At 35.6% G+C, this 25,711-nt stretch overlaps 1 long non-coding RNA gene across 2 annotated transcripts in view; it reads left to right on the top strand.

Moving 5' to 3' along the window:
* Positions 1-25,711, top strand: part of LOC121029917 (uncharacterized) — a 187,183-nt gene that overhangs the window by 70,646 nt on the left and 90,826 nt on the right. Inside the window, exon 3 of one of the 2 annotated variants that reach the window (XR_005789974.1) lies at positions 20,323-20,432. The exons of the other annotated variant lie outside the window; for it this stretch is intronic. This is a non-coding gene — a long non-coding RNA (uncharacterized LOC121029917). Of the gene's footprint in view, positions 1-20,322; positions 20,433-25,711 lie in introns of those variants that run through there. 2 annotated transcript variants of the gene reach the window in all.

Below are 25,711 nucleotides of genomic sequence, written 5' to 3' on the forward strand. Positions count from 1 at the left end.
GCACTGGGTGTTGTATGGAAACCAATTTGACAATAAATTTCATATATAAAAAAAAAAAAGTACCATTCAGTAGTTTTTAGTATTTTCAGAGTTATACAACTATTACCACAATCAATTTTATATCATTTCAGCATGCCAAAATGAAACCCTGTACCTATTAGCCATTACTTCCCATTTATCCTCAATTCCCAGCCCTACACAACCACTAATTTACTTTTTGTCTCTGTAATTAGCCTGTTTTGGACATTTCATATAAATGGAGTAATAACAATATGTTTCCTATTGTACTGGTGTTTTTCATTTAGAATAATGCTTCCAAGATTTGTCTGTGTTGTAGGATGGATTAGTACTTCACCCCTTTTTATTGCTAAATAATATTCCTTGTATGGATATACCACATTTCATTTATTCATCCATGAGTTGATGAACATTTTGGTTGTTTTCACTTTTTGGTTATGAATAATGTTGCTATAAACATTTGTGTGCAATTTTTTTGTGGGGACATATATTTTAAATTCTCTTGGAAATATACCTAGGGATGGAATTGCTGGATCATGTGGTAGGTCTGTGTTTAACATTTTGAGGAACTTCTAGATGGTTTTCCAAAGTGGCTGCATGATTTTACATTCCCAGTAGCAATGTATGAAGGTTTCACTCATTCCACATTCTCATCGACACTTGTTATTATCATTTTCTTTTAATAGTTATTATTATCTTTTTAAAAGTAGATAGGTAATATCTCACTGTGGTTTTGATTTGAATTTCACCAATGGATAATGATGTTGAGCATCTTTTTCATTTGGCTACTTTTATATCTGTTTTGGAGACATATCTATTTAGAACCTTTCTTTAATTCTTAATTGGGTTTTTTGTCTGTTATTAAGTTTTAAGAGTTCCTTATTCTAAATGCAAATATTTTATCAGATATATGGTTTGCAGATATTTTCTCCTGTCTGTGGGTTGCCTTTTCATTTTCTTGATGGTATCTTTTAAAGCACAAAAGTTTAAAAATTTTTTATAGTGTCCAACTTATGTAATTTTTCTTTAAAACCAGAGTGCTTTTGGTGTCATATGCAAGAAGGCTTTGCCTAACCCAGGGTCACAAAGATTTACCTATATATTTTCTTTTAAGAGTTTAATAGTTTTAGATCTTATGTTTAGGTCTATGGTACATTTTGAGTTAATTTGTGTGTATGGTATAAGGAAGGAGTTCGTTCAACTTTATTCTTTTGCATATATATATGTCTAATTGTTCTAGTACCATTTATTAAAAAGACATTGAAATGCCTTGGCATCTTTGTTGAAAATTACCAATCCATTATTCTTTTTTTAAATAGCTTAAAAAATGTTTATTTATTTATTTTAAGAGAGAGAGTGCAAACAGGGGAGGGACAGAGAGACAGGGAGAGAGAAAATCCCAAGCAGGCTCCATGCTCAGTATAGAGCCCAACGTGGGGCTCAATCCCACCACTGTGAGATCATGACCTAAGTTGAAATCAAGAGTCAGATGCTTAACCTTAACTGACTGAGCCACCCAGGCACCCCTAATCCATTATTCTTAACCAGACTTTTGTACCTCTAGTCTCTTTCTTAAGGATGAGGGTATTCCAATCCAGGAGGTTTCTCAGCTCCTCCTCTGTATAAATTTCTCATAAGTCTACCCTATAAGTTCTCTTAATACTCAGATTTTTATATTACCTTGAGCAAACACTTCCAGACACTTCTTGGTTAAAAGTGTTGTTGTGTCTTGCCCCCTGCACCACTCTTGTACACTGATCATTTTTTTCTCCTGGTTCTGTAGTCTTTGATTCTCAGTTTACCTTAGCTCCTTTCTCACTATGAACACAATTTCATTTCACTTCCTGTTTCTGTGTTGCCTTCCACATCTGTAATTTCAGTCCAGACTGAGCTCCAGGTCCATATTTCCTGGATGTCAAGGGTTGAAATCAAGCTTATCACAAATAAAATTGAACTTATTATCTTGTCTCCAGAAAACCTGCTCTAGCTCTTGAATTCCCTGTTTTAATTAATATCACCACTATGTATATATTCCTTAGTTGGAAATCCTAGAGTTGTAGGCTCCTCTCTGTCTCACCCCTGTAGGTTTTGCCTTGGGATTCTAATATCTGCTACCTACCTGTCCATCTTCTGTCATAGTTATGACTTGATCATTTTTATCTTCACTTTGCATTGGCCTACCTAATTTTTCCTGGTTCTAGTTTTACTCCTTACAGCCTATTCTTCATGCTGAGTCCAGTTATTTTTCTTAACAGAAATCTTATTATCTCTTCTTCCATACACTCCAAACCTTTATGGTTCTTATTGCCCAAAAGGTACAGTTCAAATTGCTTTGCAGTGTACAAAACGCTAAGCAGTCAGACTCTTCTTACCTTTCCAGCCCATTTCCTGCCACTTCCCTGCCTAATCTATAGCCTCTGGTTATTTTAAGCAATGATTATTTTTTTTTTTTGTAATAAATGTTTCTCTATTGTGCCTCCAGTTTTTTTTTTTTTGTATATGCTATTCTTGCTGTCTAAACTGTTCTGAATACTTCAAGATGAAATATCATTTCTTCTAATGCTTTACCCAACTTTCCCAGGCAATTAATTGCTCTCTTTCTTTGTGCATTTGCCCTGAGTGCTTACTAATGTTGTGGCACTTACCCCATTGAATAATAACTGTTTGATCATTCCTGAAGGATAAGACATAAATAAATATTGAATCAGTATCTATTTAAGTATATGAAAAATAATGATTCATGTAATTATGGAGGGAATAATGAATTCTTTGCCATTTTTCTATTGTTTAGTTTATGAGAGAACTATTATTTTTATCTCATACATTTTATGAAAAATAAATGAAAATACAGATTCAAGGGAATGATAGTTTAATAGATATCTACCCAAAGAAATGTGGTGTAGTTGGATTTTTTTTCTCTTAAGGAATGTGGGGTTTGGATTCTCTTTTATTTCCTTTTCTTCTATCTTTCATTCATTCGTTCATTCTTTCACGATAAAATCTACAGTTTAACATAAGACAAAAGCTGACCAAATAAAACTTTTTTAGAGCTATATAAAAATTTATGTCAGTTTTCAGAAGCCCACCATGAGATGAAATTCTACCTCAGACATTATATATGGTTAGTTTCATGACTTTTCCCTTTGTGCTGTTTAAAAGCATCATTTAAAGAGGTTCTTTACTTTTGTTTTTTGATTTAGCACTGACCATGATTTTTGAATAAGTCCCCTATGATTCAGTATGTCTGAAGCTCTGTGAGTCTTGTGAGCCCATGGAAATATTGAGTCATCTTCCTTACATTTGGCATTGAAACGGAAGTGGGTTGTAAAGATGGGGCATGGTACTGACAATAATAACTATAACTTAACTCTTCATGGCAAGATAGGATGAAAAGTAATTGAATATGACTAAGTATACTTAGAAATTATTCTAAGATGCTAATTTCCATACTTTGATTAACTACAGTTTATATATTTTCTAGTGTTGGGTTCAGGGCATTTTATGCCTATGAAGAAATAATGATATAATAATTTTATTGCTTGATTCATGGAATATTTAGCAACTGCCAGGCTCATAATGAGTAGTACATTTCCCTTGAGGAAGGAGACAGTTATTTAAGTATCCTGAATGTTTTGAAGGTAGTTTTATTAGATGAATTTTGTTACATGTTACATAAACTTTGACTATTAGCTCTGAGCATAGAAGAAAATAAGACATGATCTTTAATCATAAATTTTATGATGTGTCTGAACTATGCCAGGCATTGTGATGGGAGTAAGAGAGAGTACATGATTCTAAAGAATTCATATACCAGAGGGTATGAAGACAGCATTAAGCAAAAGAAATACAGCATAGAGTGGTATAATAATAAAGTATAATAAAATATATAAAAAAAGAGCCTCTAGATAGGTGGGTAGGACCTGGAGTTGAGGAATCCTTTACCAAGAAAATAGCTTTGAGGTGGATATTGAAGGATGACTAGGAGTTTGTCAGGGCAAAAAAGAGAAACATTATTTCATGCAGAGGGAATAGCTTGCTCATAAGCTTAGATTTATCAAGGGGTGATGTTTTCATGAACTAAAGAGATTGTAGTAGAAGAAGCTTGCAAAATCTAAATTGCTTCAGTTTATTTATATTTATATTTGTTTCAACAAACAAGGGATGTAAAAATATTCTTTCTAATAGTCCCAGCAAATATATATCCTTTATTGACTTTGCCTGTTTCCTACTGTGGTCCCTTAGCTAAGGGACATGGTCTCCTTAATGTATTCCATATGTTGTTGAGGACTTTCTTGACAAATCTAATGCTATTCTGAGTCTTCCCTTACTTTAGACCACCCTCCACCCCCAACCCCGGCCTCTGCCCATCTTAGTTCCCTAATTGTTTTAAGATATGTATACTTTCCAGTATGAACTTCTGTGCAGCAGAGACTATGTACTTTCTATTCCCATCATTTATAGTGCTCAGCAAAGAGAAGTTAGCTGTAGTAAAAGTATAAATTCTTGAGAATGCTTTTGTAACTAAATAAATTTTTATAGATTTTACATCCATATTAATTTTTATTTAGTTTGATTTTCAAGGGCATTTGTGTTTTGTGAAAACACACATAGGGAAAAGTCATGACGCCTATGTTTGAGACTTATTTCTGCTGTTCATTTATTGTATATACAGTTAAATGTCATGGAATGGACTAAGTGATCTATAGCACCCCTTCTAATTCAAAACATTCTTCTGGAATAGGGGGAGAAGAATTCTTGATGATTTTGATATAGATACATCATTAAATACTCTGCTTCCTAACTTTCATACCCCTCCCTGCCCCCACCAGGTATGATGATTCCTATATTCATTTTTGTGATTGATTTTCTAATGTTTTTAATCATCTAAAAGAGTACTATATAATTCTCAACAATTATAATTAACTTATTTAGGTCTTTTGAAAAGTACGTCCTATAGTGCACTCTGTCTATGTAAGATCCATAAAAGAGATCCATTAGACAAAGTTGGGAAATCAGTATTCTAAGTATAAGAGCAATAGATGCCTAAAGAAGAACATTTCAAAGTAAGATGTATGTTGCCAGTGCCCATTTTGATTTTGATTCTTGTTACCAATTAATTGTTACCAATTATTGTGGGAGTCACTGGGAAGGCTTATATTTGTTCTACAAAGTTAGCTGGGGTAGCTTGATGGGGCGCTGGAGGATCTCTTCCAAGATAACTAACATCTTTGACTAAGTTGGAGGGGAGCTCAGCTGGGTCCTAAGACCAGGCATCTGGATTCCTTTTCATGTTGGCCTTTCTGTTGGGTACTTGGACTTCCTCATAGAGTGGGGGCTTAGTTCCAAGAGAGAGTATCCCCAGAGTCAGGAAGTGAAAGCTGCCATTTTTTTTTTTTTAAACCTGGGTGTGGAAACTGGTGCTGGGATTGCTTCTGATTTTATTCTGTTGGTCCATCAGTGAGAATCCAGATTTGAGGGGAGGGGGAACATTGACCCCATCTCTGGATGGGAGGCTATCAAGTAATTTGAAGGAATGTTTTAAGACTGCCACGGGTTTCTTGAAAACCTTGTTTTTATTCTGATACTTAGTTTCATTGTAGAAAAAGTCAAATAATACAGAAAATTTCTAGGGGTTATTTGATATGTAATTTAATTGGGGAAAACTCTAGGTCTCCTTTAGTTAACACTATCCTGTGTCTAGTCATCAGTCTGGTCATGTCTACCTTGCAGTCTTGAGCTAGCTAACCACACATTTGTGTTTTATAAAGCAAATATTTATATTTGAGATTTAGTATGTTAATTCTTTGTTTCCATTAAGCACGTTTGTTAATTCCAGTGTAGGCTTGGAAGTGAATTTGTGTGTGTGTGAGTGCACAGGTATCCATGTGCATATCCCACACACTAATCTTTATGGAACACTTTCACTCTTTCACTTTTTATTTTTCCATGACTTTTCATTAACTTTAAGTCAAGTCTCTTTTCTACCAAGCTTTCAGTAGATACTCCAAAGTAACAGTGGGAATTCCCTTTTAGGGAAGATGGTGAAATCACTGAGGGTGGTTTCTGTTTTAGAAGACACCTAGGTGGCTCAGTAGGCCTCGTCTACCCAGAATTTATCTATCTTGAAAGGTAGAGAAACATTTAGTAGGTTAAATGGCTTTCCAACCTTTTCATTCTTTTCTTTGTCAAGGTCTTTGAAAACAATTGTTTTAAGGTATATGGGCAACATAACAGCAGACATATTTAAAAAACTTAAAGATAAATTAGTGAAGGATTTCTTAGTAAACATATTTTATACATTAAGTGACCAAGTAATGTATAAAAATACTACATAGGGGCACCTTGGTGGCTCAGTTGGTTAATTAAGCGTCTGACTTTGACTCAGGTCATGATCTCATAGCTTGTGAGTTTGAGCCCCACGTCAGGCTCTGTGCAGATAGCTCAGAGCCTCGAGCCTGCTCTGATCTGTGTCTCCCTCTCTTTGCCCCTCGCCTGCTCACACTCTGTCTCTGTCTCTCTCTCAAAAATAAACAAACATTAAAAAAATAAAAAAAAATTAAAATACTGCATAAAGACAAAGGAAAGGAATGACGTGTGTGTATTGGTTTCTTTTTTTTTTTTTTTTTTTAAAAGTTTTTTTTTTTTTGGGAAAAAGAGAAAAAAAGAAAAGAAGGGGGGGGGGGCGGGGAGAGGGGGAGAAAAAGAATTGGAAACAGGCTCCAGGCTCTGAGCCATCAGCCCAGAGCCTGACGCGGGGCTCGAACTCACGGACCGCGAGATCGTGACCTGGCTGAAGTCGGACGCCCAACCGACTGCGCCACCCAGGCGCCCCCTGGTTTCTAAGTAATTGTTGTAAATAATTATTAAACGGCTGCTTGGTCCCATGCTGGAATATTGAATATTGAATCTGAATATCCTTGATGTAAGGTAGGATGCATAGTATTCATGCTTTCAGGCTACCCTCCAACTCCCCAAGTCAATTAATTTCTAATTGTTTAGGTTAATGAGTTAAATTCCCTAAGTCAGTTGTGGATATGGCCCTTCAAACAGACAACATGGAGGCAAATTTTTTTGCATATTTGTAATGAGTTTATTTGAATTTACATCTTTGTAAAATTTGACCATCCATGCGTATGATAAGGGACATATTTGGTATATATGTAGGTATAATGCTAAAGTTTCTTTCTTAATGGTTAGTTGATTGTGAGGGATATTTTCAGTTTTGAAAATGTTAAAATTGGTAGGAAAGGCAGGAAACAAAATGGTGAATTTAGGACTCACATGTCTGTAAGTATATCTGATTGCAGGTGCCAGTCCATGCCTCCTTTGCTACAGTAATGTGTTCTGTAGAGCTAGCATTGATTCTATACATAGGTCACATCATCAGAACCTTTTGTGGTATGGATAGAAAAATATCATAACACTGTTAACGAGTTAAGCAGTTATAAAACAATTTGTTACTATGCCTGTCCTGCCCCTGGAATGCAGAGACTATATTTATTATTTCACCAGTGACTGATCTGGAAGCTCCTTCTTAGAAAACCTGCATAAAACATGTGCCTACCACCCTTCTTAAATACTATAAATGCTGAACTAAAAGCTTACATGATGGAAATGATGGTGGAAAAATTTGGTCCAGATTAATGTGAAAACTGTAACCAGTAAACAGTTGCTGTTACTCTGAGATGAGGCCGTCTTGGATTTGCCAACCCAGAGTATGAGCAAGTACATCTGCTACTGTTCTCTCCTAGATGACTTTTTCCTGTTTGAAAATGGTGACTTTGTAAATAATATGTGAAAATTAATTTTATTTAATTTACAAGGCATAAATCCAAGGAGTACAGTTCTAGAAATCAAAAGGCAAACTGTACAACATTTGGGGGGAACTTTCAGGAATTTGTTTCTTTTTATATATGATTACCTCCGTATGAAACATTTTAATTGGATAGATATTAGCACTATTCTGTGAACATGAAGCAGAGTAACTGAAATTTTTTAGTTTGAGGTACAAAGAAATACAGAATCTGATAATTGAATTTTCTAGTTTTCCACACCACAAATGTCATTTATACCTCTTCTTAAAATTTCCAGAGGTGGAAAACTTTCTAACCCTGTGGCTATTTTACTTTTTGGGAAACTCATTGAAAGGCATTTCTTACATTGAACTAAATATGGCACCCTATTGAATTTACCTTTTGTTCTATTTACCTTCCATTCTAATTTATTAGAATAATTTATTCTTTATTTATTTACCTTCTATTCTAATTTATTCTTTATATACCTTCTATTCTAATTTATTCTTTATTTATTTACCTTCTATTCTAATTTACCTTTTAGCTTTCTACATGATAGTTTTTAACATTTTAAGATAAACACCATGCATTCTTAAATGTTCTTTTGCTTAAAACAGAATTTTTTCAGCCAGTTTTTAATGACAGGTTTGATTTCTATTTTACCTCTTCTGGTCACTATTTCTCTCTTTTTGTTTTTATTAATATTGCTATTGGACATTTGGGATAGAACCATGAAGAGTCAGTGATTTTCCTAACAAACTAATTCTCAATGCAATTAAAATGAAAAAAGAAATTCTAATTATTTTCATGTAGCTCAGTGTCTATCTTGCTAAGGTCAGAGGCTGGAAATAAATTAACACCAAAGAGAATTCATGCTATGTGTAAGAGAGAATTTTATCTGGAAATGAAGTATAAGATGCATGCTTATTGTTTTTTCAAAATTTGAAGTACAGGCAGCCTGCTGCATAGATGGCACAGACAGTAATCCACATATAGAGATTTTAGCCAAGTTGTAAGGGCTATTCTGCATCCAATTTTTTTTCCTTCTTTTAAGTTTAACTTTTTTAGTTGCAATAAAGTCTCTGGAAAACAGTAAAAAAAATGAAATTTATTGGACAGATGTGGATTTAGAATTAAAAGACACTAAAGTACAGGAACCAGAGAGAATCCATGATCTAGGACAAGAAGGAAAGCACATCCCTTTTAGGATGCTTCTTTAGGAAGCCAAAAATTGTTACCTTTGAGACACTCTGTTGAACACATTGCAAATCTAGGGGAGACAAGTGATTGTGTTAGTTTTACCATACCTTCATTTAAGGGTAAGGGTAATATCACATGGCAAAATCAGTATTGTGCAGGGAAAAGGAACATATAACCACTATTCCTTCCTAACTTACTTCTAGATACTCATAATACCTCTAATAGGAGCTAAGCTTTTAGTTTTATACATCTGGGTTATATTTGAAAAGAAAATTCATGTAAGAAAGCTAATAGCAATACATTTAGTCATAAGTTTTAAATAAGAATCAAGAGATTCTTTCCTATGCGTTGATTGCTTTACATGAGGTGTTGTGGCCTTTCTGGAAGGACTCTACAGGGGAGGTTTGGGTTCTCCAGAAAAAAAAAACAAAAACAAAACTCTATTCTAAAATTTTGCCTGGGCTCACCCTTCCCAAAGAGCAAGTCCTTACTGTGATATTTGTATTAATTTAAGGGGTGGACATTTATAGCTACCTGTGAGGAATTTATCAATGTCACTGTCTTGATGTCAGCTCTAGATTCTACTTCTGCCTGCCAATTTGTCTTGCCCAGGAGTCTGGGTTCACTTTACTCTGCAATGAGCATTGTGCTTGATTGGAATACAGAGAAGATTATGGACTGGTGATGGACCTTGGACTTCTTGCTGGGGAATAGCCATAGGAAGAAGGTCAAAGAGACTGAATGTGTTGGGAGAATATTTCCAGTGACTCTTTTCTAAAATAATTATCAGATTCTGATGATCATGGTGTACAGAAGCTGACAGGCAGAAAGATTTTAATTTATTACAGATAATATAAAAGGGCTACTCTCTTGACGACAGGAAGAAAAGTTGTAGATAGAGAATAATGCAATGTTTCAAGTAGATTGAAGATAAAAAGTAATTTTAGCAACTAATTTTAAAAATTAGGTTAAGTGAAATGAAAAACATGATGAATGAATCCTAGAAAGTCATAATTATTTACTTTCTCAATACAGGGTAAAATTTAACAGGAGAACATGAAGAACTACCATGTGAGTTTAAGGAGCTGTAGAATAGCAATCAATTTTGAGGCAGTATATGCATACAGTCTCTCACTGTGTTCCTGAAATAAAAAAGGAAAGCTTATTTATGAAAATTTCTGACATCAAGCATTTAGTCTCTTAACTGTTATTCCTGTGCTTTGCCAAGACCTTGATAGATGATGTTCATAGGTATGATCAGAGTCAGTAAAATATTCCCAGTTGTCTTCATAATAGTGATAATAATGATTGAATTGTACACATCATAGTATTGGAGTTAAATCTAGTTAAGTAGCTATTATGTTCTAACTCCTTGATTATTATTATGTCATGTGATGGTAAATGTCTATTAAACAGAGCAACTAATTAAAAATTCCATATACCTTGCCTATTTTTGGTAATAGAGCTTACTGGAAGTACAAGAAACATAACTGAATAAGCAACTCAAATTCTGAAATTGGACATATCTGAAGTTTTATGTAAATTGGATCAGATACAGATCCACATGTACTCTTCCATGATATTTAGCTCCCACATTATAATATTGGGCCTCCATTTTGGGAAGAACAAGATACTCTAAATTTATCCTCATAAGGAGAGGTACAATCCCAATTACTGTAGGGTCGTCTTCAAGGCAATGGCCAGTTGCCGTCATCTAAAAATCTTGAGTCAAGATGATTGGTGAGACAATCTATAGCCCTTACTACTGAATCTAGTCTCAAGGGCATAACTAATATTAATAGTTTCTCTCCTTCTTTATCCAGTTTATATTTTCCTTCTCTTTTTCCCAAACCTTAGCTGGTCTGGGTTATTTTCCTACTAGGATGACCTATATCTTCATCCCTAAGTGGTCTGAACCCTTACTTTGCATTTCTTGAGTTATGGTTACTGCAACAGTCACAGAATACAGGTATATTAAGATATGTGACATATACAAAATAAATACACCTGATAAAACTCTATGATACTCATCAATTAAGCAAAGTAGGCACTATGAAAGTAACATGGTTATACAGTTAGGTAAGCACAATGCAATGTAGCAGCAATTTAAACATTTATTTGAATTGCTCTTATATATGTCTTAATTTCAGAATTTCAAAATCATTTTGTATAAATTTTTTTCAAGAACAATGGTCATTCTAAAATTCAACTTGTTTCGGGGCGCCTGGGTGGCTCAGTCGGTTAGGCGTCTAACTTCGGCCCAGGTCATGATCTTGTGGTCCGTGAGTTCGAGCCCCGCGTTGGGCTCTGTGCTGACAGCTCAGAGCCTGGAGCCTGTTTCAGATTCTGTGTCTCCCTCTCTCTCTGACCCTCCCCCGTTCATGCTCTGTCTCTGTCTCAAAAATAAAAATAAACGTTAAAATTATAAATAAAACTCAAATTGTCTTAAGGAACTGTATTGCTTCTTCAGAAACATACTGTGGAGCAAAGAGTAAATCAAAGAACATTGTGGTTGTTTTCTTATTATCCTTCTACCATGTGCCAGGCATGAAAGTTAGTGGAATTGACCCCAGCTTTTAGTTTATCCTGATTGGTCTAAGCCAGTCAGTGTTATCTCACCTCCTTTGCTCCACTGATAAGTTTACATTCAAATCCAGTCTTCCCAAGGCATTTCCTATGATTGATTCAGTGGTGGCTTAGCCAGAGTTCAGGGGTTCTAGGATTTTTTGTGATGCTGTAAAAGTGACCCACTCTTGCTCTCAGGATGTGAGTGAGGAGGCATGCTGTTGGAAGCTGTCTTTCAAATGAGGGAAGCCAGCTTGAAAATGAAGCTTAAACATGGAAAAGGGGAGAAAAGAGAAAATCAGAAGAACTAAAAAATTTGCCATGTGCCTATAGCCTAATTCTAGAATTTCAGCCAATAAATTTTCTTTATTATATAAATCAGCTTAGGTTGAGTTTACTTTTACTTGCATTCTCCCTGAGACATTGGGTGAAGGTACAGATTATTTGTGCTGTAGAGGAGCCCAGAGTTTAGCATCTTCCTTATCTGTAAAATTGAAGGATAGATAATCTACAGAGGTTTAGTGACTATATAGCGTGAACAAAGTGAAAAGGGCCACTCAAGGGAATATATTAGAGAACTAAATTTAGATGGATCCCTGCTTCTTCATAACACTTATCATTACTTGATATTATATACTTTTCATCTTTCTCATAAATCATAAGCTTCATGATGACAGGGATTTTGTCTAATTTATTTATTCTTGTATTTCTAGTACATAGAATTAGGCTTGGCACATGGTAGGGGTTGGAAAGATACTGATATGTATGATTGAAGGGAAGAATTTCTGAAAAAAATTAAGAGTCTAGCTCAGATAGGGCAGTATGAATGTATGGTGGAAAATATTGACCCAGTGTCATAGCTCTTACAGAGAATACTCTTTAGCCTGGGTACATGAGAAAAGATATTATGGAGCTTGTCCATGATTGTGGAATGGCACCTTTCCAGTGCCTGGCACTTAGTGAATGGTAAATACAACTTTAGTGCTGTATGATGTGCCCCAGTGGTTATGGCAGAGGATGGATGGTGAGGAAATCTAGCATGCCAGATAGAGTAGTATTGACATGACTAACCACTTGGTCCAAGTAGAATAGGGAAACAGTTTATTAAAGTGATTTGGAAGTCAAAAGTGAAACTACATCAAATTAATATGATGTTGAAGTCTTGGTTTTGAAGTTAATGGCATAGTTGTTTAATCTTACTGGAGAAAACATACGTACTACTAGATGAACTACCTAAATATAGCTTGCTTAAAGTAAAGGTAGTAATGATAAGGCAAAATAAAGTTATAAAGAGATCACCCAAAAAAAAGTAGCCCAATGACCTTTAGAAACATAGCTGGACATGTGTAAGCATTTTCAGTATTGGTGATGCTAGAGTCTAAGAAAATTTGTTGTTAGGACTTAATTTAAAGATGGAGAAAAGGAATAGAGAAAGTTCTGATTTCAACCTGCATTAAAAGAACAGAAATAAAAAAGCAGTGGAAAGAATTTAAGAAACTGGCTGTCATGTTTAAATTTAGTAAGTAGGCTGAAAGAAGGTTCAAAACAATGGGCTACACTGTTATAGCTGCTTATTTTTACTGAGTCTATTGGCAAAAGTCTCTCATTTCTTCACACTTACTTTTCAAAGGCCCTGGAGTCCCAGGTTTCATTTAACAAAGTAACAGCTTTCAAATAATAATCTGGTGTCTGTCTCAGCTTCTGGTTCTCCCTTTCCCTTTGTATCCTTCCCCTCTCGTTATTTTTCTTAGTTCCCTTCCCCACCTACTCTCCTCACTGCAACACCTTTTTTTTTCTCCTATTCAGTTTCTCTTGTGATTACAAAAGATGTCAGTTAGCTATAAAAATTATCCCATGCATGTGAAACATGTTTGGTGACAAAGTCTGGAGATTTCACAGGGGATTTAGTTCCAGGGTGGCCATAATGCTATATAGCACATTGGTTTTGAGGGTTGGGATTAACTTGAAGGGATTGAAAGTAATTAGTCTCTTGGAACCTCTGGAAACTAGGAGCTACTCTATCATTCCAGACAGTGTTGTAATAGAAAGAAGTCTTTGTGATTAGAGAGACCTTGTTAAAATCCTAGTTTCATTTTTTATTACCTATATGATGTTGGATATGTAGCCCCCAGTCTATGTGTTTCAGCTTCCTAGTCTGTAAAATGAGAATAGTAATACACAGCTCAAAGTATTATGTGAAAAATAAATGACTAAAGCTTGGAAAGTGATTAGTATAGTACCTGGCATTTGGTAAGCATTCACTAAATGATAGCTACTCTCATTGTTCTGTTGGGTTGATTCTAGTTTCACACATCTTCTATCAGTGTCCAGCTCAGACCAAATAAGTCATATTGCTCTTCTGGAGTCTGAGCCAGAACTGAAATACTTAAGGTGTGTGCTGCTGAGTTTTCTGGGCAGAAGGATGTGTTTTTCTGTTAGTGAGGATTTTGTTTCTGAATGGGTGAGTTGCAGGATAGGCTTGCTAAAGCTCTCTTTTTGGGTAATATGGAGGTCGTACAGTAATCCCTTTCCCTGGTTTTACTTTCCACTGTTTCAGTTACCTGAATCCATTCATGGTTTGAAAACAGATGATCCTTCTTCTGATGTATAATCAGAAGGTCAGTGGTAGCCTAACACTTTGTCACAAGGCTTACATCATTCACCTTATTTCATCTTATCGTGTAGTTATTTTATCATCACAAGAAGAGTGGGTATAGTACAATAAAATGTTTTGAGAGAGAAAGAGACCATATTCACCTAACTTTTTAGTATATTCTTATAATTATTCAGTTTCATTATTGTAGTTGTTAATGTCTTACTATAACTAATTTATAAATTAAGCTTTATAATAGGTATGTATGTATAGGAAAAAAACAGTACATATGGGGTTTGGTATTATCCACAGGTTCAGGAATCCACTGGGGGTCTTGGAATGTATACCCTACAGATAAGAGGTGAGGACTACTGTATTCATTGAGTGAATTGCATCAAAATGCACCTGCACAGCAACATGGTGACCTTTTTGGCTAGTGCCAGTGTTAATCAGTTTTTTAAATTACCAGGTTAAAATCTCTATGAATTCAGAGGGTTTAACTTATAATCTTGCACTGTTTGCATTTGCATGTAGTGCATCTTCTTATAGAGCCAATATCCCATTGCAGAATATAGGGCTTTTTTTTTGAAATATGTGTTGCTTTTATTTTATTTTTATTTTTAAGTTAACATACAGTATAATATCAGTTTCAGGCATACAATATAGTGATTCAACACTTCCATACATCACCTGATGTTCATCACAATAAGTCCACTCCTTAATTCTCACCATGTATTTCATGCATCACCACCCCCTACCTCCCCCCCCGCCGCCCCAACCTCCCTCTGGTAACCATCAGTTTGTTCTCTATAGTTAAGAAATCTGTTTCTTGGTTTGCCTGTCTCTCTTTCTCTCTTTTCTCTTCTTTTCTAATTTGTTTTGTTTCTTAAATTCCATATATGAGTGAAATCATGTGGGATTTGTCTTTGACTTATTTTGCTTTGTATAATACTCTCTAGCTCCACCCATTTTGTTGCAAATGGCAAGATTTCATTCTTCTTATGGTTGAGTAATATTCCATTGTATATATAAATCACCTCTTCTTTATCCATTCATCACTTGATGGACACTTGAGCTGTTTCCATAATTTGGCTAATATAGAAAATGCTGCTCTCTCTAAACATTGGGGTGCATGTATCCCTTTGAATTAGTAGTTTTGTATTTTTTGGGTAAATACCTACTAGTGCAATTGCTGGATCATAGGGTAGTTCTATTTTTAACTTTTTGAGGAGCTTCCATACTGTTTTCCAGAGTGTCTGTACCAGTTTACATTCCTACCAACAATAGTGCAAGAGGGTTTCCATTTCTCCACATCCTTGCCAGCACCTGTTGTTTCTTGTGTTGTTGAGGTTAGCCACAGAATATAGAGTTTTATATTTTATTATAGTATCACATAAAGCCATACTGTTACTCAAATATGGGAAATCTAAGACCTGTGAGCTGCTCTTTTGGTGCATAATCTACATGGCATAGAATTGGAAGGGCATCCTAGTAGGTTTAGATGCATTTTATCAGTTCTGGGTTTCCCAAGAAATCAGAGCTCAGACTGGACGTTGCCCAATGTAGGTCATAAATACATTTTGAATTCATGTCAACATGACACTGTAGTGTTTTTCTTCCTTGCATGTTTTTGTTTGGTGTACTTTTTAGATAAAACAGGAGTAAGATTATTGGTGAAGTGTTCTATTTGAGGCTGATAGCTAAACCAATCTTTATTATTATTTTTTTTTCTGTTTGTCCAAAAGAAAGTTCTTGTGATGCATTCCATAACTGTATCTGGAATCTTATATGAGGCTCAGTTTAACTCCTCAGGTCCTCCTCTGTTGCTGAGGATGGGGCACAAGCAAAGTCTTGTTATTTTGCTGTAAATGCCTTTCTGGTTAGCATAAATTGCAGGAGCACCCTAAAATCTTGCAATCATAGGAAATTTATTTGTTTTAAGTATTTCAATATTTTTGAAATAGAGTTTTATCTTTGAGTAAAGTTTTTTGGTTTTAGAAATTCATGATAAATGAGGAGTGTAATAGTTCGCCTGGCTTTCAGAACTCACATTTTTCTAAATCTGCTACTACTTTATCCCCTGTTCAGTTTCAGGCTTAGTGCTAGTTTACATCCTAGGTACAATACTTACATAAGTCAGAGGATCTTAATAACAGCTATAAAAATAATTAATTGGCTAAGGTTTGAATAAATGTCAATTATTTGCACTTTGGTGTCCAAATGATTTGGTTGTCTTTTAAAAATTACACTCTAAAAATATTTGGCTTCTGCCATTTATTCTGTTACCCTCCAGATGGGCTGCTGATTAGTACTATAGTTCTTTAGTGTGGAACTTTTTACCTTATGCTGAAGTGAGTTAGATTTTTTACCTTGAACCTGAGTCTTTCAGTACCTTAGTTCTTGACATGTTGTTGGCCATCACCAGTGCCAACAACTGCCTTTCCTGTTTGTGTGTCTGTTTTCTATCACCTTTCCTGTGAGCTTTCACTGGTCAATCCACCATGGCTTGGAAAGTAAGATGAGTATTTTGCTTAGTGATATTTATACACCATCTGTTCCTTTTTCTTTTTGAATTGATGATGCCCACAGCTTAGCCTTGCTATGTCGGCCTGGCCTGGTCTTCTTCTTTTTTTTTTAAAGTTTATTCATTTTGAGAGAGAGAGAGAGAGAGAGAGGCAGAGAGGCAGAGAGAAAGGGAGAGAGAGAATCCCAAGGATTCTCTCAGCACAGAGCCTGATGTTGGGTTTGATCTCACGCACTGTGAGATCATGACCCACACTGAAATCAGTAGTCAGATGCTTAACCCACTGAGCCACCCTGGCCTGGTTTTCTATACGAAATAAAAATATTCCTCCAGAAGCCAGGCTCAGTATTTTGTTGCATCTCCAAAAACTTCCATTAAAACAAATCGGCAAATCCCACAAGGAACATTTTCCTCAACAAAGCCAACTCTAAAAGTATTGTCAAGTGCTGTAGCATTTACTGAAATTCTCATGAGATGACAGAACCGTTCAATCACATACCACAATGTAAAACTTCTTAAAAAAAAATCTCTTTTCTCTCTGCCTTGTTTCTCTTGCTATCTTTTTAAAAGAAATTTATTTAAAAATATGTTTTTAATGTTTACTTTTGAGAGACAGAGAGACAGATTGCGAGCAGGGGAGGGGCGGAGAGAGAGGGAGACACAGAATCTGAGGCAGGCTCCAGGTTCTGCACTGTCAGCACAGAGCCTGAGGTGGGGCTCGAACCCACTAACCATGAGATCATGACCTGAGCTGAAGTTAGACACTTAACCAACTGAGCCACCCAGACACCCCTCTCTTGCTATTTTTCTTATCCTCTTTTCTTTCTCCACAAGCTACCCCTGTAACCTCCCCCATGGGGTGTTTCTCTGTTGCCCTTAGCAAGCTTAGAAGAAGCTAGAGTACTTTACTCAGCAAAATAAGGACTAGTGACAAAGAACTTCTCTAGCATGTTCTTGGGAACTTTGGTATGTCCTACTCGAAGAAAAGCCCAATAAAACTACTGAGGTGCCTGTGATCCAGAAATAGGTGACTTTTTGCAAAAGTGTATATTATTGTCTTTATGAATGTGTGTCTGAGTGTTTGAATATGAATGTATATGTACGTATTTGTGTTTTACAAAATTGAGGTCATACCAGCTGTTTATAACCTGACTTTTTAATAAAAATATCATAGACATATCCTCATTCTTCAGTAGTTTTTTAGTACATATTTTTAGTAGTTTCGAGAATTGTATTGTATAGGTATTTCAAGATTTAGGCTGTATACAGTTTTTTCTTGTTATAAATTATTTTGCAGTGAATCTGTGGCTTATTATTTCCTTAAGGTAAACTAATATAAATAGAATTTCTAGGTGAAAATGAGATGAGTATTTGAAAGTTTGATCCTTAAAGTAAAATTGATTCCAGAGTGATTACACCAATGAATGCTCTCACAGTATGTGAGAGTGTCCATTCTCTGCACCCTCACCTACAATACGTATACCTCTTTTTTCATTATTGTATTAGATAGGAGGAATGGAATATAATTATTGCTTAGGTATTCATGGGTTTGATTACTGTGGAAGTCAGTATATTACAGGATTTGTCAAGCAATTCAGTCACACAAAACCATCTCATGTGTTCCTTTGCTCCTTGCCAGGAATCATCTACCACCGGGACTTATTCTTTGTGCTTGTTGCCTCTTTGCTCTTCTTGGGTCTTACAGGAGACGTATGATCTGATTCTATACTAGTCTTTGCTTTTGCTTTACTTACTTTGTTTCATAGGTATTTTTTTCCACACCAAGCTTATTTTTCTTTCTTACCAGCTTCACTAGTCAACTATATCACCTAAAGCTTAAAGAATGTTCTAAACATAATGTGAGCAAAATGATTTTTTTAATTATTTTTTAATTCTAATATATTAGTTTCAGGTGTTATATTAGTTTCAGATGTACAATATAGTGATTCAGCGTTTCTATACATTACTCAGTGCTTATCAAGGTAAATGTACTCTTAATCCCCTTCACCTATTTCACCCATCCCCCTGTCCATCTCCCCTCTGGTATAACGACCACTTTGTTCTCTATATTTAAGAGTCTGGTTTTTTTGTTTGTCTCTTTTATTATTTGTTCATTTGTTTTGTTTCTTAAATTCCACATATGAATGAAATCATAGGTATTTGTCTTTCTCTGACTGACTTACTGCACTTAGCATTATAACTTCTAGATCCCTCCATGTTGTTGCAAAAGGTAAGATTTCATTCTTCTTTATGGCTGAGTAATATTACATTGTGTATATAAAACTACATCTTCTTTATCGTTTATTCATTGATGAACACTTGGGTTGCTTCCATATCTTGGCTATTGTAAATAATCCTAAGTAAACATAGGGGTGAATATACCTTTTTGAATTAGTGTTTTCATTTTCATTGTGTAAATACCCAGTAGTGGAACTACTAGGTCATGTGATAATTTTTTAAAATTATTTTTTGCTATAAATGCTTGTATTAAGAAAAGTTCAAATAAATAACTTAGCATTATACCACAAGGAACTAGAAAAAGAAGAAACTTACCTAAGATTTAGTAGGGGAGGGAAATACAAAGAAAAATCAGAAATAAATACAATAGAGACCAGAATAAACACTAACATAATATTGAAAGTAATGACAAGATTTTCCAAAAAATAAATTGGGCAATGCTTTAGCTACTTTAACTAAGAAAAAAAAAGAAAACTCAAAAACCAAAATGAGAAATGGAAGAGAAAGCAATACAATAGATATCACAGAAATACATAATGTGATAACAGATTAATATAAACAATTATATACTAATGAATCAGATAACTTAGGAAAATCCAGATAATTCCTAAAATGCACAAGTTACCAAGATTGAATCATGAATCTTGAATCCAAGAAATAGGAAATCTTCGACAGTAAGAAGAATGAAAGCTGAATTAGGAGTCAAAAATCTTCCAGCACAGAAAAGCCCATGACTGCATGGTTTCATTGGTGAATTCTAGCAAACATTTGAAAAAATGACTATCTTTATCAACATCTTACAAATAATGGAATAGAACAGGACGCCTGGGTGTCTCAGTGGGTTGAGCGGCCGACTTCGGCTCAGGTCATGATCTTGCAGTCTGTGAGTTCGAGCCCCGCGTCGGGCTCTGTGCTGACAACTCAGAGCCTGGAGCCTGTTTCAGATTCTGTCTTCCTCTCTCTGACCCTCCCGTGTTCATGTTCTGTCTCTCCCTGTCTCAAAAATAAATAAAACATTAAAAAAATTAAAAAAAACAAATAATGGAATAGAGGGAACACATTTCAAAATCATTGTATAAGGCTAGTATTACCCTAATATCAAAGAAGGATAAAAATAATACAAGAACAAAGGAGTCTAGGTTGTCCAATATAAGTATTGCTATTCTGGCTTTCTTTGGACATCTATTTGGGTGATAAATGGTTCTCTACCCCATCACTTTCAATCTGCAGGTGTCTTTAAGTCTAAAATGAATCTCCTAAATTCATATCAAAACAACCCATTTAAGGTCTGAGTCAGTGGGTAGACTGAAGATAAGTGAACTTTACTAGAAAGCTAGAGGCAGAGATATAGATCAAGGACCCCTTGGTACTGACTCTGCTTTCTTCTCTAGATGTGGATGTGGTCTTGCTGAAGCTATTTAATGTTAAGAATGAAAACATTCAAGAATGAAACATTGTGGAGGAGGGTCAGAGGAAACAATTGGAGGAGTAAAGAAATGTGATTAGTGTAAGTTCTTTTGGAGTAAAACCATGGTAAAGCAAGCACTCAGTTTCTCAGAATCTGTGCACATAATACTGCTAACAGCTACTACTGCTGTTCCTCATCCCACCCCTAGGGAAGGTGAACTCAACTCCAGTATGCTGCATTGGGTCCTGCTCTCTGTGGCCATATTGCTTCCAATAAGATCTTACATCCTTGACTTATTAGTCATGAATGCAGTCTAACTTCATGTGGTGATTGCATCTTACCCTTTTCTACCAATTCATGATTTATCAGGGTTAATCACTGTATAGCAGAAAATTCCTTAAATTTTTTTTAATGTTTATTTATTTTGAGAGAAAGAGAGGAGAGAGAGAGCGAGAGCGAGCAAGCGAGCAGGGGAGGAGCAGAGAGAGAGGGAGGCACAAAATCTGAAGCAGGCTCCAGGCTCTGAGCTGTCAGCACAGAGCCCAGCGCGGGGCTCAGATTCACAAACTGTGAGATCATGACCTGAGCCGAAGTCGGATGTTTAACAGACTGAGCCACCCAGGCGCCCCACCTTATAAATTTTTGATGAACTTTTAAGAAGAGTCTGTTGCAGACTTTGTGTATTGGCTAATCTAGTAGCAATTCTTAACTTCCCCTGCAGCTTGAGGTGGCCATATGACCTAGTACTGGCCAATGACACTTAAGTCCAATGGAGTGATTATTAGGAAGATTTTTTTTTCTGGAAAAAAATATATTACTGGTTATATCCTTTCCCTTTTCTTCCAGTTTGTGATCCAGATATGAATTCATGGTGCTTAGAGAGCCTTCATCTATTCTGTGAATAAGAAATGATGAAACATAAGTATAAAACATGGCAGTCAGATGGATGGAAAAAGCTCTCAGGTACTCACTGACATTTTAGAGTATCTGAATCACATGACTGCTTACCTCCAGATTTTTTGCCATGTGAAAAAAAATAAACCTTTCTTTGTTTAAGTCACTTTAATTTTGTTTTCTGTTTCTTTCAGACCAAACCAATTTTGACATAGTAGCTATTTTGGTACTAAATGTGTACATTGTTTGTTGCTGTTAGGAATCAAATTAATTATTGTTTTCTGGTCTTGTATCTAGCAATCTTCTTAAATTTCATTATTTCTAATAAGTTTAAATTCTCTTGAATTTTTAATGTTTGTATATATTATACCATATATTATGAAATATGGTGGTGTTTGTAGGAGTAACCAGGACAGGAAACCAAGGAGTAGGAACTGAAAATGATTTTTCTGTTTCTTTGTATTGGCCACATTAAGGCTGTCTGAAGTTTGTCTAACTGGAATTAATTTCATGCAAGATTATAAAATTTTTTGAGTTTTGTCATTATTCCCATGTCAACATACAACAGATTCCAGTGGTGAAAACAGTTCTATAATTTCAAAAGTTTGTGACATTCATTAACAGTTTACCACTAAAAGTATCTGCCTTTAAATAAAAAATTGGGACACCAGTTAACTCAATTATTGTGCATGAGTTTTAAAAGAGAATATTCCCCAAATTCCTGAAAAAATGATTTGGGAATACATTTTTTAGATTCTTAAAATCCAGATATATTTAGGATAAGGGTTTGCCAATAATAGTAAAGGGAAGATGGTTGAAGAAAACTATGAGCTGTGACATTGTGGATTACTAGTTACCAAATAACTTTACTTCCTATTACTCTCTATGCTTGATTTAATAGACCATAGAGTGATCTGAACAGAGTTATGGAGCTAGATTTATTTGAAATACATTTACAAATGGTTGAAGGACAAATGTGAATTCTACTTTTTGGATACCCTGTTATTTTGATCTTAGAATTTGGAGACTATCTATAGTTCTATTTTTTTTGTAACTTTACTTTCATGTCTTTGAAAACATTTTTAAAAACTTTTTTTTTTTGTGGAAACGCAAGCTAAGATTAGGGTCAGAATTTTTGTTATACTCAATGGTGATGTTTTAAGGGTCGATTTGTTTAGTGGAAATGTGAATGTTAAAGCACTCTCATTTTAAGTATACCTTATATGGCATTTCACTGCAACCCCTTTTCCTAATCTAGGAAAGGTCTGCATGTATGAAGTTCTTTGTATCTGGTTAGAAATTGTTACTCTTCTACACTTGGTTGTCAGAGAATGGTAGAGCATTTTAGAGCCCTTTAGGTAAATTTCTTCCAGCCTGACTGATTCCTGTTTGATTAATAAATATTTCTAGGGGCGCCTGGGTGGCTCAGTCGGTTGAGTGACTGACTTCGGCTCAGGTCATGATCTCACGGTTTGTGCGTTCGAGCCCGGCGTCGGGCTCTGTGCTGCTTGGAGCCTGGAGCCTGCTTCGGATTCTGTGTCTCCCTCTCTCTCTCTCTGCCCTTCCCCCACTCATGCTCTGTCTTTCTCTGTCTAGAAATAAACATTAAAAAAAAAAATTAAAAAAAAATAAATAAATATTTCTACTGTTAATGTGACTGTGTCCCTCTTGAGTATCATGAAGATGTCATTTTTTCAGTTCTTGTTTTTTCTTTAAATGTCTGTAGAAGTTTAAGGGTGCCTGGGTGGCTCAGTCAGTTAAGCATCTGACTTGATTTTGGCTCAGGTCATGATCTCACAGTTTGTGAGATCAAGCCCCACGTTGGGCTCTGTGCTAACAGTGTGGAGCCTGCTTGGGATTCTCTGTCCCCTCACTGTCTGTCCCTACCCCACTCTCGAGCATGCATCTTCTCTCTCAAATTAAACACTAAAAAAATAATAATAAAATTCTGCAGATGTTTATAATATTGGAACTCCACTCTCATCCCCTAAACACGTTTCTGTCACCTTTTGTGAGTATAAGCTATTCCACATTCCCTTTGTTTCTTGAAATTTTCTTCTTTTTTTTCTTTCTTTTTTTTTTTTTTTAAACTTTTCTCTCTCCTTTTATTCCTGTGCTTATTTATAAAGATCTAGTCCCCTGGCCTACTGTGATTTTTCTCAGTATAGATTTTTTTTTTGAAAAAAGAATTGATCTTTTTTTTTTTTTTTTTTTTCTGGCTCAACTGTGCTAATTGTGACTAAATATGTAAATCTCTCTAGGGTTGACTTTTCATTGGAGCTTCAGTTATTTGTATCTGATTTCTGCTTACACTTGTATAATCTTCTATAGTCAGTCTAAAATTAATTTCATTACTCTCTTCACCTAAACTGTTTATCTCCTACCTGGTACCATCATTTTCCTGGTTGCTAAAACTTGAAAGAATTTCATCTTGATTTATCTCTCTTCTTGGTATCTTTATATACTCTACTAAAGTTTATACATTTCCTTTTAAAGTATCTACTTCACAGTTTTGTTTATTTCAATTCTCTGTGCCTCAGTCCCAGTTTAATCTTTGATCTCTTTTTTTTCTTTTTCTTTTTCTTTATTTATTTTTAATATGAAATTTATTGTCAAATTGGTTTCCATACAACACCCAGTGCTCATCCCAAAAGGTGCCCTCCTCACTACCCATCTCCCAACCTCCCATCCCTCCCACCCCCCATCAACCCTCAGTTTATTCTCAGTTTTTAAGTCTCTTATGGTTTAACTCTCTCCCTCTCTAACCTCTTTTTTTTCTTCCCCTCCCCCATGGACTTCTGTTAAGATTCTCAGGATCCACATAAGAGTGAAAACATATGGTATTTGTCTTTCTCTGTATGACTTATTTCACTTAGCATAACACTGTCCAGTTCCATCCACGTTGCTACAAAGGGCCATATTTCATTCTTTCTCATTGCCACGTAGTATTCCATTGTGTATATAAACCACAATTTCTTTATCCATTCATCAGTTGATGGACATTTAGGCCCTTTCCATAATTTGGCTATTGTTGAGAGTGCTGCTAAAAACATCGGGGTACAAGTGCCGCTATGCATCAGTGCTCCTGTATCCCTTGGATAAATTCCTAGCAGTGCTATTGCTGGGTCATAGGGTAGGTCTATTTTTAATTTTCTGAGGAACCTCCACACTGTTTTCCAGAGCGGCTACACCAGTGTGCATTCCCACCAACAGTGGGACCTGTTTCTCCACATCCTCTCCAGCATCTATAGTCTCCTGATTTGTACATTGTAGCCACTCTGACTGGCGTGAGGTGATATCTGAATGTGGTTTTGACTTGTATTTCCCTGATGAGGAGCGACATTGAGCATCTTTTCATGCGCCTGTTGGCCATCTGGATATCTTCTTTAGAGAGGTGTCTATTCATGTTTTCTGCCCATTTCTTCACTGGATTATTTGTTTTTCGGGTGTGGAGTTTGGTGAGCTCTTTATAGATTTTGGATACTAGCCCTTTGTCTGATATGTCATTTGCAAATATCTTTTCCCATTCCATTGGTTGCCTTTTAGTTTTGTTGATTATTTCCTTTGCTGTGCAGAAGCTTTTCATTTTGAAGAGGTCCCAACAGTTCATTTTTGCTTTTAATTCCCTTGCCTTTGGGGATGTGTCAAATAAGAAATTGCTGCAGCTGAGGTCAGAGAGGTTTTTTCCTGCTTTCTCCTCAAGGGTTTTGATGGTTTCTTGTCTCATATTCAGGTCCTTTATCCATTTTGAGTTTCTTTTTGTGAATGGTGTAAGAAAGTGGTCTAGTTGCATCCTTCTGCACGTTGCTGTCCAGTTCTCCCAGCACCATTTGTTAAAGAGACTGTCTTTTTTCTGTTGTCTTTTTTCCATTCTTTCCTGCTTTGTCAAAGCTTAGTTGGCCATACTTTTGTGGGTCTAGTTCTGGGGTTTCTATTCTATTCCATTGGTCTATGTGTCTGTTTTTGTGCCAATACCATGCTGTCTTGATTATTACAGCTTTGTACTAGAGGCTAAAGTCTGGGATTGTGACGCCTCCTGCCTTGGTCTTCTTCAAAATTACTTTGGCTATTCAGAGCCTTTTGTGGTTCCATACAAATTTTAGGATTGCTTGTTCTAGTTTCGAGAAGAATGCTGGTGCAATTTTGATTGGGATTGCATTGAATGTGCATAGAATGTAGATAGCTTTGGGTAGTATTGACATTTTGACAATATTTATTCTTCCAATCCATGAGCACGGAATGTTTTTCCATTTTTTTGTATCTTCTTCAATTCCTTTGTAAGCTTTCTATAGTTGTCAGCATACAGATCTTTTACATATTTGGTTAGGTTTATTCCTAGGTATTTTATGCTTCTTGGTGCAATTGTGAATGGGATCAGTTTCTTTATTTGTCTTTCTGTTGCTTCATTGTTAGTGTATAAGAATGCAACTGATTTCTGTACATTGATTTTGTATCCTGCGACTTTGCTGAATTCATGT

This window comes from Herpailurus yagouaroundi, unplaced genomic scaffold (genome assembly GCF_014898765.1).
Source record: "Herpailurus yagouaroundi ecotype Mexico unplaced genomic scaffold, PumYag 28, whole genome shotgun sequence".
NCBI lineage: Eukaryota > Metazoa > Chordata > Mammalia > Carnivora > Felidae > Herpailurus > Herpailurus yagouaroundi.